Raw genomic sequence first — 15373 nt, forward strand, 5'->3', positions numbered from 1 at the left:
CTTTTTTTTAATTATATCTAACAAACGAGGCAATCAGGGGATGATGGACACATAACAGCAAAATAAGGAAAACAAAGCTGTCTAACCCCAAACCATTCATCCACTATAGTGTTTTCTTCCATCTGCTCCATCTGTTCTCTGTCTCCACATCCTAGTGCTTCATTAATACTTGGTAGTTTCTTCCAATTCTGGCACTAAAAACAAAGGATAATGATCTTATTTCCTATTAAATGGCCTTGCTGACTGGGGGTCAGGAGGGCTGGGAGGGGTTGAGGCTATTCAACAGTAAGCCTGTCATCCACCAGACAGTCACATGTGCAAATTGAAATGTAATGAGATTAAGCACCAGAAGGGAAACAATGCAGGCTCCTCACCATTGAAGCTAAAGGAAAGAAAAAAAATATATAAATCGGCTTAAGGAGGGAGAAACTGTCCAGGAGAGACGGAGAAGATTACCAATCATCGAAGTCATCAAAAAAGACAGGAGGCTTCAAAGCTTTATTAAAAAGCAACATAACACGATAAGTGGATACAGTGTCTTTCCTGAAGTTACCAAGATCAGTCCACTTTGTAAACCCTGACTGTCATTGACATCCTCCAGCTAATTAACCTGACACACAAAGACACACACACACACACACACACACACACACACACACACACACACACACACACACACACACACACACACACACACACACACACACACACACACACACAAGAAACGTTAATAAAACAGAGATAGTGACAGTGTGCAGCTGAAACTGGAGCTGAAGTTGGTGTTTCATTTCCTGGTTGAGTGTGTTTAAGAGCCACATTCTCATTGGAACATTTAATGCTTAATACTAGGACCTGACCCTAATTGGGAACATGGCCTCTGCGGTATCAGACATGCCATTAATGGACACTCAAGATGCCCTACCATGAGTCACCGGGAGTCAACGGAGGCCTACACTCAGCTGATAATGACTGCTGTGTCAAACAAAAACAAACTCTTCTTTTTTTCTGCCTCTCCTTCCTAACATGCTCAACCTCTGCTGTTCTGCTTTCTGAACACTGAACCGGAGCAGCTGGAGATCAGCAAGAGGAAGAAATCCACTCTTATTTTCCCATCTACACTTTTACAGAGTGGCCCGGCTATTTCTGACACTGCTGAGGTCCACATCTGGAGTAAATCTTGAAACGGTGTCAAACTGCATGCTGGCCAGCTGAGGACCTGTTTATAGGTGTCAGCTTTCTGTTTTGTATTTGTTTTCACACAGTAGCACTAAACTTCGCACAATGTGAACTTAATGTAGAAAAATGCAGTACTAATATGAAACCATAACGAATAGAAAAACTACCAAAAAGTACACTGACTGTGTCAGCTCAACAGCCCCCTCTAGAGACCACACATTCTGTTTGCAGATGACATTTGGTGCAATAAGGTGCAGAGGGTTAATCATATCTGCTCACAAAATAGGACTACAACAGCCTGCTATCTAAAGAGCACTGCTTTTGTTCGACAAAGATCTGCCAAGGATAAAAGGCCTCGCTGTTTTGCTTCCTTCATGATAGAAAACACTGTCATCCAGCCAGGAAGCACCTTCATCATGGCAATCATCTCAGAGGCAGCCATGACACAAATCTCCTGCACCCAAGGGTGCGGAGATTGGCTTTCATAACGCACTGACTCACTCACACTGTCACCTTATCACTGGTAATGACTGTAGGTCGTTCTCGTGTGGGACATCCTTCAGCCGTGATGGGATCTGTTTCCCTCCCATAGCAGCACAGAGACGAGCAGCTGAGGTTAAGGAAAAAAATACACAGCGGGGAAAAAATAAAGAGTGGACCTTCTGTTAAAATGAACACATGCACGCATACATGCAGGAGAACTGAGGAATCAAAAGCAAAACAGAGGGGGCTTTTAATGTCCACACACATCTTTTCAAAGTCTATATACGCACACTGTGGGCTTTTAACACTGTTTCATACAGGCAGCATTGAAAGCTTAACAGCCCATACAGAGAGCAGCTCACACACACGTGCATATGCACACACACACACACACACACACACACACACACACATACATTGCTTCATGGAGCATACCATACAGAGAGCACTTTACAAAATACCTCGCTGTCCTCAGTACAGTTGCTCATAAAGTGGAGACATTCAGTGCTTAGAGTGGGACAGAGGGGATGGTATGGAGTCTTAAACACACACAGACACACACACACAAACACACACAGCATAGAGCCAGTGTATTCTCAGACCAATCAATAATCCATTATGAACAAACTGCTCTTCACCTCCCACCCTGCTCTAAACCGGCAGACAAAGAGGTCTGCTGTACGCTTCCCGATGAACAGAGAAAAAAGTAAAGCACAGCTGGATACACACCACGCACACACCTACAGACTGTTCGCACACATACACACACAAAAAAGAAAAGAAAAGAAACGCACATGCTGGAGATGTGAGGCATTTAGAAGGTGACAACTGTGTCAGCTGTGAAATGAAACAAAAGAAAAACTTTGTGGTTGACAGACAAGGTTCTGCTCCAGGTGCTGTTAAGTACTGTTGATTTACTTGCATGCCGTATATCAAAAATTTTGTCTGCAGCCATAAGTGGAAAACACGCAACTTACTTTTCTCCATATAGGTTTAGAAACTGTAGGCAATGCTTTAAAAAAAAACCTGTATTTCAGTAAAATAATGCTAATATTGTGATAATATGTATCTGCTCATCCCTGATAAGTTTCTCACATACTTGCACAATACCACATCTGGCGACATATGCATTTGTGTGTGTACAAGCTAGAAGGGATAATCCTTCAGAGACTACATGAAGACAGATGTGATGTAGGTGTGTGTTTGAATGAGTTTTCATCCAGTTTTGTACTGGCAGCTCCCTTATTAAGGTCTGTCCTGATGCTCTGATTTTAGCAAAAGCAGCTCTGTTTTGTGAGTTTTGGCTAAAGCTTGGCTCATGTTTGACTTATTTTGATTTTAGCTTTGACACATTGGTGCACAAACACACAGCAGACACATTGCCAGGATCTGCTGCTGCCTGTTTTCCCAAACAGCCCAATGAAAAACATCCCACCCGCAAGGAAATTTGGCATAATGAGACTGAGGATTGTTAATGTGATTCTAGTTTGATTGATGCATCGCCCATCTAGTTTGATTCCAAACTGATTCTAATTCAGATCTAATCCAGAATCAGATCTATGACCAATTTGGGTCCAGCTTGGTCTGAGTTATATATTTTTTTCCTTTAGTCCCTGCTCTGTCAGAGCAGGTCATTCTCATAAGCAGGAAGAGCAGTGGGGGGCTTTGTGGTATTGTTGGGGTCTCCAATCCCCATCCTATCCCTGGTTCCATCCCTGCCCCCCATCCCTTAAACCCAGTCAGAACAATAGAGGGGGTCCACGCTGTCTGTCCCTCCTCAAACTCCCCCCATCACTCCTGATAAATAGGCTGAGAAGGGATCCTGCCTGCCTGCTCCATTTGCGTGAGAAGGGTTTTGGATAGAAAAGAGTCCACTGGGTCCCGGTTTATGAGTGTGTAGGAAGTGGCAGGTGTTTGGGTCAATACTGTCATGTTACATTTTGGTGACCCACTCATGCTAGTGGGATTATTGGACGGGTAAGAAGGACACATGGTTTCTGAGCCCCACAGAGTGACCTGCACATGAACAGAACACACTGTAGTAAATGACGTAGGCTAGATGGAAAAAAAGAAACAAAACTCAATATTTTTGGTTTACACGTGTCGGTTGTGCTATGTGGTTGCTGCAACATGTGACTTACTATTAATGTGTATTTTGCTTGACAGCTTTGTTTTCAGTCAAAATGAGTAAAATGAAATGTCACCATTTCAGAACGAAAAATGTATGTTTATGTGTTTCTAACAAATTTGAAAAAATTACACGTGCTTTTCGTTGGTGGTTTTAAATTATAGCACTAAACTAATCAACAGTGCGTGATACCTGCTGCTATAATTCAGCGTTTCATACCAACAAGCGCCGCCTGCTCTCATGGGTCCAACCATCTTCAGCTTCCTGTGGGATTCAGTGTGTGCATGCATGTGTGTATATGTGAGTGTGAGTGTGCATGCTTGCCTCCTCCTCCCCCCCTCCGTCTCAAACTCTGCCTGTTTTTCTCACACCACTCGTTAACCCCTGGGTGCTCCTGCTCATGGAGCCCCCAACCACCCCTCTCCTGAGCCACAGCAGCATTCCTCACACTTAGCACACACACTGCGATCTACTGTCACTGCTCAGCACACACTAAACTCCTCCAAAGTACCTCCGAGTTCACAAACAGTAGATATGTTTACTGCATAAACTCTTCTTGTGCAGGATTGTTGCTTTAAATCGTTCAGTCTAAAACCAAACTTTAACCCCGACCTCAACCTTAATCTAACGGCAACCTCAAATCCAAATCTTAATCCCAAACTATTGGAGTGGATGTAAGGATGATCAAAATGTGCTTATGTAACAAGATCTTTTTTTTAATGTTCCTTACAAGGATAGACATTTAGAAACACTTACAGATAAATAAGTAATTTAGAAAGCTACAGCCGTGTTTTCTCAGAGATAAGATGGTGCACTTTTATTCTATTCAGATCCATGCAAATGCCGGTAAAACTATCCCGTCTATGCTTTCTGATAATGCAACTGAAAGCACACTGAGGAAGTATGGGCCAGAGGTACAAAGAGCACAACTGCAACTTGTTGGTGTAATAGTGGCGAAAGTAGAGGAGGCAGTCGTGGCGATCAATTTAAATCTAAATTGAAACTCCTCCATCTCTGTTCACCCCACTCCCCAACTGTCCACTCTTCTCACAACTCTCACTGCCTTCTTCCTCCTCTTCCTCTGTGCTCCCCTCCATCCTTCTGCAGGCCTGAACAACCTCTGCAGCTGAACCTAAATCAGTCTCTCTGAAGTGTAATTAGACCAGCGACCTCAAAGTTGGCCACCAGTCTTTCACACTGTCACACTGTCTGATAAAACCGTTTTATTTTGCCGGCTGCTGAGGAAACAGGGCTTTGCGGTTAGTGAGTTTAGACACACATGTATGTACGCGTCACTCGCACACAAGCAACAGGAGAGGGTATGCATTTGAAATTAGTCATACTGTTGTGTATAAATGTGCATCTTCAGGCCAGACAGCAGCACTGAGACACAACATTAACAGGACAACAGCCGAGAGTTTCAACTTGTAATTTGGCTGACGAACATTAATAAGCTCCAGCTGATAAAATCTGCCGCAGGTACTTGTCATTTCACACAGAAAGACTGATGTGAGAACCATGCAACCCATGCTGACTGTACCAGCTGGTGGCTATGTGAAGGAAAAACAGACAATCTGCACTTTTGCGGCTTATTAAAGGGCATCGGTTTACAAGAAACTGATTTGTCAGTCACTTTAGGAATGCTGATCCCAAAATCACCTTCAGTGTGTTTTAAGAGATGAAATTTAGCCTCAGAATGACTCCACTTGAGCATTATCTCAAATACAAGCTATTCAACACAATATTCTAGAATATATTATCATGCAGTTGTCATTCAACAATCCACTATAGAACCAAAAAGGATTTGTCTGACTGTCATCTCATTCCTTAATGGCTAAACAGGCATCAATACACACTTTAAGGAGCAAAAGTACACACTGAGGTGTTGCATTGACTTTCTCATAGCTTTTTTTTCTGTGCATGAATACAGTGTGTCTGCTAAAATATTCTTTGTCCAATCATCTACTTCTTTTTGTTACTTGCTGTGTGTCTTGTTTTCAAACCTGCCTCTACCTAGAGGCAAAATCTGAAGAACACATCCTGTAAGATTTGTCAAGAGCAGATATGAGAACATGGCAGGGCAACGGATCTGCTTCTGAGTCTTTCTTACCGCCTGCGCACACACACACACACACACACACACACACACACACACACACACACACACACACACACACACACACACACACACACACACACACACACACACACACACAAAACACGCACTGGCAGCAGGATGGGAGGGTTTCCACCGAAATCTCCTGATGGCTCTACTACAGAAAGAGTGTGTGGGCTCAAACAGGCAGTTGTTGTTGCGAGGTGTTCACACACTGATCTAATGTACAATCACACACACACAACACACAAACAGATTAGAAAGAAACATAACTCCAAACAAAGTAACCTGTGGGGAAAATCCAATTTCATCCCTTTGGAAAAATGTTATTGTGAACAGTATGAACTGAGTATTGAACCACCTTTGTGTGTGCATATGTGTCAGTGCCGCAGAAAATAAAAAGCAGCGCTGTATAGATTCAACATAAATTTAGTTTTGGACGCCACAGATCATCTTTTATAGTTACAGTATAAATTATTTTGACAGCATACATGATACAAGTACCATAAAACATTAGAAGGTCATGGTGTGTTACTGAGAAAAATCCCCACTGGTACACTGCATCAGGCAGCATCAAAATGATACTATGAACAATGTGGTAGAAATCAGAAACCTAATATTAATGCAACAAAATTATAAAAAAAAAATCAATACATAGGATATTACATTATCGCAAAAAATATGGATTATTACAGATCAAACTCATATTTAAATTATAATTCCCTTTTCTTTTACCATTGGGCTTGTACGATGATACAGACCTATCTTCCCATTCAACTCATTCTTGTAACACAACAAAGATGTGGAAATCACTGTTGACAATGATCCCAACAATGACCAATGTTGTTTGCAACACGCTGATCATTCTATAAAAATGAAATTAAATAATTTTAATGTTGCACAAATCTGACATTGTGCCTTGAAATTGCTGCTAGCAGTTAATTAGATTAGTTTGGCATAAAGATTGGAAATAGGAAGCTACTATGTGTCTGTCCTGAGGCAACAAAATCAATCAGCCTAAAGGGATTTCAAAAGTTCACCAAATAAAAATTATGCATTGTGCTTAAATGCTAATAAAACCCAGTGGGTCATTTTTGTACACTAAGTTTTGTACTCAGAAAAAACAATAAATAACTTCAGGTGTAAATGGTTTGGTAAATAGGAGTTTTTGCCTATTAGCTTAGTCTCTATTCTAAGCTAAGCTGCTGGTATTAGCTGAATAGTTAGAGTACAGATATGACATCAGCATCAATTTACTTGTCTGTTTTTTTGGCAAGAGAGCAGCTATCTTTCAACAAAATCATTCTTAACATTCAGTGTAAGAATGTGCCTTGAAAATCACTGTTACGTCCTACAAACATACTTTTAGTCCCGGTGGGATTATTATAGTGGGAACATGAAAGTGATACGACTGGAAATACAAAATACCACAAAGTTCACTAAGGTTAGCACAAACTCATTATTGATCATCACAAGTCCCTAAAGGAATATTCTCAAAGTGTTTTTGTGTGTGTGTGTGTGTGTGTGTGTGTGTGTGTGTGTGTGTGTTGCAACATCTGCCCAGGATTTCATAGCCAAAAATAATAAAAAAAAAAGAAGAAGCACCACACAGGAACTGGAGCTGCTAGATGAGAATAACAAACGATGTCTTTTATATGGGACAAAGAGTTTTCTAGAGAGTGCACCGAAGCTACATGACACGTTTCTTTCATAGGCAGGCTGACAGGCATTACCATGAGAGAGAGCTTATGTGGCTAGGTGGTCGTGATGGATGGCTGTATAACAAGAGCTGGAGATCCCATCTGGGTCACGTCTTATCAGGCTGACTGATTCACATTGATGAAATCATGCCAGCTTGTTAACTCACCCAGTGGAAAAACCTTAAACCAATACCGAGGAAAACAAGGCGGCATCAGAGGAGAGAGGGAGAGAGATGCATGTCAAGGAGAGCAGAAACGGCAGAGCAAATAATAAGAGGGAGGGCAGCAGAGGGAAGATAAGTGGTAAATAGTGATGTAAAGTCACGGCAGGAGATGGATTGGGATAATAAGAGCTGACTGAGAGGGAGAGAGAGAGATGGAGATGTGGCCGATCGAGGTAGACAGAGAGCAGAGAAGAATGCAGGCTGCAGAAAATGTCCATCTTACAGGACTTTTTATGAAATTTGGACTATTGATCACAACTGTCTGATGAGAAGATCACTATGAAAAATATAAGTTTCTCTCTGGGTTTGAGCTCTATGTGGAGTTTTTCTCTCTCTAACATTGTTTAGGGAGGACTTCACAACTTGTTATGACACATACCGTTTGTAGCATAATCATATAACAGGACATTAACCAGGATTCACTCTCTCAACACTCTTTCAACAATTCTACAGAGACAATCTAAAAGTTACACTGTAAAACCAACCATCAAGCTACACTGTACACTGAGTGAATCTGTTTGTCAGGTGATGTGAGGGAAACTGTGAACTCCTTTAATTTTTTCCAGCTTGATGAATGTTGTAGTGTAAAAACTTTAAAAAAAAAAAAAAAAGAAATCTAAGACATCTTTCCTCTCCCAGAAGTTCCAATCTATGCGCTTAAACTGTGAAAAACTACCACTCGAGTTCCACCACTGTCTGTAATAGTGGAAAACATCTGTCTCCGGAGCTGCGATGACACAAGACGCAGTGTGGCAAAATGACAAAGAACGAAGATAAACAACACCTACATACGGCACATACAGAAAGTTCAAAATAGGAAAATATTACTTAGGTGGTGGGGTGAATAACATCCGAAACGCATGATTGAAAAGCTGAGTGATTGATGAACAGTAATACTGCAAAACAAGCTGGAAAAAGCTCCATATGTATCTAAATCAGTCACTCCTTCAATTCATTTTCCCTCCTGATGCAGGTGGGCTGAAGAAAGCCAGATCACAGCATTCTGTCGGTAAACAAGCAGCATTCCTCAACCCGCCTGTTTGCAATGAAACTCACCACCACAACACGATCTGCACCAGTTGCTGTGTGTTTAGACAGTAGTGGGTTTACCAGATCGACATCTGGAAGCAGACAGCAACTACACCGGCATGAATGTCAGGCTGACAACCTGTCTGGTAATAGGTTACATAATGACAATGAGAATTTTGTTGTAACAAATGGAAGTCAAGTGAGGACTGTGTGAGTCCAAGTTTGGACAATAAATGATGGTAACTCTTCTCTATAGGCCCGGTTTTGCTTTACTTCTTAAATCCAAAACATTCGGATGGTAGCTTTTCAGACTTGTTGCTAAGTTTAACAGTTACACAGATTAAATAACTTCCAGTTGTTCCAATATGCTTGTTGTAGCCATCTGTCCATTAGCTATAACCATTTTATCCTGCAGAGGGTCGCAGGAGGAGCTGCAGACAACCATGCACAGTCACACGTCTTGTTATTTTAAAATCACCAATCTTTTTGCACTGTGGGAAGAGGCTGGAGCACCTGCACTTAACCTGCACAGGCACATGGAGAACAACTCTACACAGAATGACACCTGAATTCATTGTATTTTCTGTTTAACCACTGTGGCTTTCAACTACAGTTTTAAAGTATTATTTAAAAAAAAAAAAGACATTATGTCAGTAGAAAATAGACAAGGTCATGCATTTAATCTGTTTAGCACATTGATCATAGGTGAACTGGAGTATTTGGTTTCATACTTAATAATTTATATGAATAGGTTTGAAAGATTATGTAAAAGCTAGCTAAAGCGCTAAATCAGCTCAGTGTACATCATTTGTTTGTTTGTTTGCTTGTTTACAGCCTATTAACATTCACTGGTTAGGTATATTACAAGGATTTGCCACTCTGAGCTAAATGCTTCAGAAACCATTGACTTAGGCACCGTAACACTTTGGGTATAGCACGCTAAGATGCTAAATTAACCCCTTGACACCTATTGTCGCGAATTTGCATCATACCACTTTCATTCAGACTGCAGCCTAGATAGTGTATCCATTCCCCCAATGCAGATTTGTGCAATTTCAATACGTACCTCTGAACCTTTTGTAAGCGCTGGTTTCTCGTAGGACCAGTTGGAGTGGGACTTAATTATTATAAATCTGTTATTATTATTTTTATATATCTGTTCTATGTGTAATAGACAAATTAACAATCTCCACCTATTTTAGCATCAGCTGGAAAGCAAAAACACATTTTTTTAAATTTAATTGTAAATAAATTCAGGTGTCGAGGGGTTAAGATGATGAACATGGTGAAGTGTAAATCCTGATGATATTGTTGTAGGTTTGAATATGTTTGCTTGCTTGTGTTAGTATTTGCCTCAAATCAGCATCACGCACAGACCGATACTGCGGATGTAGACTCTTGTTTCTTTTGTCTTGTTTGTTCCTTTTCTATTTCTCTAGCAGTGTATTCATGAAGCCAAAGTACTGGGTATTTTGTTTATCACCACAGATGCTGCAAAGCTAAAGAAACAGTTCATCATTCAGCTTGGGACGCTATACATATATTGTCCTTGAAATAAGAACGACAATTGTCTCAGTCCTCGGCATTTAGATGAATCAATTGGTTGGAGATGTGCTGAAATTTGATTGCAGTTTGTGTATATGGCACAACAACTGCTGTGTCTCATGTAAAATACATTCATAACAGAATGTGGCGTATTTAGAGTGGTTAGGTTTGTGTGATCAACTTATAGTAGTAGTAGTATTTTAGTAGTCTACTTTTTGATGGACAATAATGACAGGGTTTGGCATTCTCAATAATTAAATTCTGAAGAAAATATCAAATAAATGGAAATATAAGACAATTTAATGTGAGTTTTTCTTAATTGTGGTAACTCCACTCTGTGCTCCACTGAATGTTAATCTGTTAATTCAGTGCAGCCGCTGAGGATACTATAGAAAATGGCAAACTTTGCATCAAGCAGTCATGTTTGTGCAGCTTTCCCTGGAGGGATCAGACACTTCCAAAGGGAGTTACCTGCTAAAAACTAACAGGCCTGTTACACATGAAATGAGCGACAGAGGATTGAGGATTATGTACAGTCATTCTCTCCACATCGCACCAGTGGACAGCTTTACACAACACACTGCAGTGAGGAAAGACTGCAGGACGGGTGACTAAAAATGGAGACGACTCACTTCTAACGAAACGTGGAGACAGAGTCAAAGTCTGCTGGTAAACTACCATGTATTTGTATGAATCCAAGATGAGCAAATCAAACCGTGCTTTGGGTTTGAAGTGAGGAAAACATAGGGCTTAAGCTTACAAAGACAGAAATGGTGACGGCAATCAGTATTTGTTATGACAACAAATATGATTTGAGATATACAGACAATGTAGTGGAAGGTTCACGAGTCCCACTGTAAATACTGTATAAACAGCAGCAGTAATGAGCAGCATTTGTCCTATGATGAAAACTAAAAAGATTGATGTTACAAAATGACGAAATTGACTTCCGATCTGACAGAGGATCTGATATTGTTTATATGATGCAGCTTAACTGATTACATATTTATTGGACAGTTAATTAATACGTCACTCTGCAGTATTCTGACATATTCCACACGCTTAGTAGCAGCTCTTGTTTGAACTATTACATGGTATTCATGCTTTTTTTATGGCTTTTCCACAATGTTTATTTGGAATCAGAAAATTGGCAGATATAAAAACACCGAAATTTGGCAAAGAATGATTAGTTGCTTGAATTAAAGACCTGGCAGTAGCAGCCCTTAAAAATCCTAATACATACAAGTATATCACACAAACCTCCACCTCAGATCTATCTGGCACAATGATGCCTGCGGAGCCTGCTGTCCAGGTACTTGAATCTAAGCATACCAGCTGCTTCTGGGACTCAAACCTAGTTGTGAAAATCAATATGCATTTAAAAGGAGTCGTATCAGAATTCGTACAGCAGCCGGCTTCAGCCTTAGAGATGGTACAAGCACAGCATCTGCAGCTCGGGGTTGTAATTTACATCTCTGACTAAGATGGTCTCAATATGACTGAGTGCAAAGTAACTTGCATAAAAATGCAGATATGCTGCATTTCCCAAAGTCAGCACTTCTTCTAGATGCGTAGCCCTGACCGCGGATCCTGCCTGCCTCTCTGTTTGATGAGATTAGGACTGCAGAAATGGGTCAGATCTTTCTGTGTGATTTATTGAGGGTTTGTTTTTTAGGGAAGACGGGCTTTTGTGACTACCCTTAAGACTATTAATTGGGTGATTTTGTGGAGTTGGTCAGGTATAATCTGATGGGATTAGCGGCTACGCTCTTTAAATAGAGTTGTGCAAGCCAGGGATTAGATGATCACAGCCAGCCGCACTCAAGAGCAACAGATTTTCATCTCTACGGTTTTAGTTTGAGAGGAAAAAAGCATCGTCGCTGCGATGATGGATGTTTGTTGCTGTTTGTAAAATACATAACATGATGGAATATTGAGCTAGAAATGGGATATTTACTCTCCAATTATCACTTTGTTTGTTTCTAGCAGGGAGTTCATAATAGTGGAAAAGCTCCGGTCTGGGGATGTGTTTGGCTGGTATGGGGCTGGGGGTGGATGAAGGAGGAGAGGGGGGGCAGTACCAGGGGCCCCTACCTTCCTCCCCTCAACTATCCTCCTCACATCTGGATACAATGTAGGAGCAGGGCACCGAGGCCAGGGGGTGTATAGCTAAAGGGAGGGTGTTAGTGTGCTGGGGGATTCTTTACAAAACATCAAGAGTGCTGCTGCTGCTGCTGCTAGTGGTGGTGGATGCTGGGGCAGTAAGGTTGTGTGTGTTGTGGTGGTAGGAGGGGAGTGCAGGAGACGGGGGGTGGGGTACTAAAAAGCTCCCTATCTTTGGTCTCTTCTTCCCTGTGTAGTTGACTGCAAGGCCCCCGAGCAACAGACGGACAGAGAGGCAGCTGGGAACTGAGGTAAGCAGCAGACAGCAGCCCAGGAAACACAATGTGGGAGCACAAATCCAGATGAGGTTAAAAAAATAAATAAAAATTTGGTGTCTCCGCTCTCCTCATGCACTGGATATAACCTGACAATCCCTCCAGGTTCAGACTGCCATACATTGAATAGAGATTTTTTTTTTGTTTAAAAGTAAGAATCAAAATCAATGCAGCAGCACCACCAGAGATAACGTCTTTCTTCATTTCATGCATCCTCCCTCCTTGACAAATTCTGGGGCCTGCATCACCTACACTGCAGCAGTTCAGACAGAGGTTCAGGTGTGTGATGCTTGCATAGCCTTGAGCTGCTGGCCTCAAGCAGAGATGGCGAGCAGGCTTCAGAGCTCTGGTAAACTCACATCTTTCTAACTTTATTGTCAAACTGCAGTCTTCGCTCCCAACTGATGCCGACTCAAGTGGCATCACTTGAGGACATTTATCAGACTTCATGCAACTCCCTCAGAAGACACTAAAGGCTTTATATAACTTTCTTTCCCAAGCTCCCCGACTCCTCTGCACGCACTTTGATGTGTAAAATCAGTGCACTTTCCCTTTAATATTATGTAATGCATCCGTCTTGTGAAATAGGAAGATATTTAGGTGAAGAGCAACAAGGGTCATAATGTAATGTATGTCAAAACAGTCAAAACACATTGAAGATTTATACTATTTTTGTATGTGGACACATGAAAAGAAGGAAGAGCAATAAGATAAGGTAAAAAAGCAAAAAGCTTATGCTTATTTTAGTGTTTTTCTTGTATATTCCTAGCTGAAAACAATCCCCCAGAAAAGATGACGGATGCACATTGCCTGCAACCTGCTTCTGCATCCAGATTGCACGCTTGGAGTTGAACTGCATCTCTTATCCGCATGTGGATTTGAGGTGAGCTCATTAGCCGCTGGGCGACCCTCCTCCTCCTCACCTCTGTCCTCAGTGACCCTGAAGCCTGCTCGACCCTGCCAGAGCACCTCCTGTTCCAACTTCCTCAATGCCTGTTTGTTCTATTCACTCCAAATATAAGAAATGTAAGGAGTAAAACTCTGACAGTGGCCAATCTCCTAGATGGCTTACATTTCTCTCTAATTCACAGAGGTCTCGGTATAATTAAAGCTTTTACGGTGCACAAATCTGCTCACTTCCTCCTATTATTCATTCTTTTGATTCATTCTGAGACAGCCAACAGTTTCTGTGAAAAAAGGAGAAGTCAGACTGCCCTCTATATTTCCATATGAGTGGACATGACCTACTAGAGAGGGGTTTTTCTTTTCCCACAGCAAAAAAGGGCATAACAAGTCAATAATAGTACTGCTCATTTAAAACGTAATGCATACATATGTACTTTGAAAGCATACATTTGTTCAAGTAATTGTGGTATTTTTAAGTTACGTTCCCATAATTGAGGAAACACATCATGCATTTCCGCTCTATAATGACGAGCAAACATTTTTTGACAGGATAGAGTCCAGCCATATGTACCCCCGTCTCCCACACACAGCGCACTGAAACACATCGTGGCAAGGTTAGGCTGACATCAGCGGCTAACGATCAGTTCCTCTGTGGGCTGAATGATTAGCTGCAGTAGCCTGCAGACATTTCCAGCTTGTTTCCCTAAGTTAGTCAGACATGCAACATCACTGGCCTTCAGTCCCGAACAAACTACATCCACTCTCTTCCATTCGCTGATTCTGCACCAAAAAAAGACTTTTAGGGACTAATAGATGAGGCTTACAATGTAGTGAATATGGAGCAGCTGAGATGGAGGAAGTCAAGCAGAGAAGAATGGGCACAGAAGTTTGTAGTATTTGAAGTTGTTTTCATATCTAAATGGAGTAACGATAGTTCCTTGAGGGAGATTAGACAATGTGTGTGTGTGTGTGTGTGTGTGTGTGTGTGTGTGTGTGTAAAGAGGTGGAGTATGTGGCAGCTGCATCAAAGTGAAACTGAAGTAAGAATGAAAGGTTGAGAGTATTTGCAAATACTTTTAAGGTGGCAGTCCATAACTTCCTTTTTTGTTTCTCTTGTTTTCAGTTTCCAACTGAAGTTCCTAATAATGTTAATTGCTGCTGTACTTCTGCTCCCGACTTCCCAGAAATTACTTTAGAATCAAACATTTTAAAAGTTCCTATGAGTAACATTCCTGTTCTTTGTCTGTGAACATCACCAACTTTCTACTCTAAAACAACAGTGTGTAATGTCATGCACAGTCCTGGACTTTCCCAGGAACAGAATTCAACAGAATCTAAACTTATATATATCTTAGGTAAAATTTTTGAGGACATTTCTACTCTCATTTAGAATGCTTATTAACTGGAACTGAATGCCGAATGCTAAAAAGGAGCCTCTCAGCTTAGGAAACAGTCCACCCAACCCCCACCCACCCTTAATGCCCTCTGGGCTGCTGTGAGTTTGGATTAAGTTTGGGTGCCATATCCCCTCCCTGCCAAACCCTGCAAAACACACAGACACCTACATGCTGAGTGTGTGTGTCATTTTGGTCTATCAAACATGATGAAAAGCTAATCTAGACTAGATA

The 15373-nt window shown here is 41.3% G+C and overlaps 1 protein-coding gene across 5 annotated transcripts in view; it reads right to left on the minus strand.

Annotated features, from left to right (window-relative positions):
• Positions 1-15373, minus strand: part of znf516 (zinc finger protein 516) — a 47593-nt gene that overhangs the window by 23334 nt on the left and 8886 nt on the right. The window contains exon 1 of one of the 5 annotated variants that reach the window (XM_055013691.1): positions 1690-2010. The exons of the other annotated variants lie outside the window; for them this stretch is intronic. The gene's annotated coding sequence lies outside the window, so the exon portion shown is untranslated. Of the gene's footprint in view, positions 1-1689; positions 2011-15373 lie in introns of those variants that run through there. 5 annotated transcript variants of the gene reach the window in all.

Source organism: Amphiprion ocellaris, chromosome 9 (genome assembly GCF_022539595.1).
Source record: "Amphiprion ocellaris isolate individual 3 ecotype Okinawa chromosome 9, ASM2253959v1, whole genome shotgun sequence".
In the NCBI taxonomy this organism is placed as follows: domain Eukaryota; kingdom Metazoa; phylum Chordata; class Actinopteri; family Pomacentridae; genus Amphiprion; species Amphiprion ocellaris.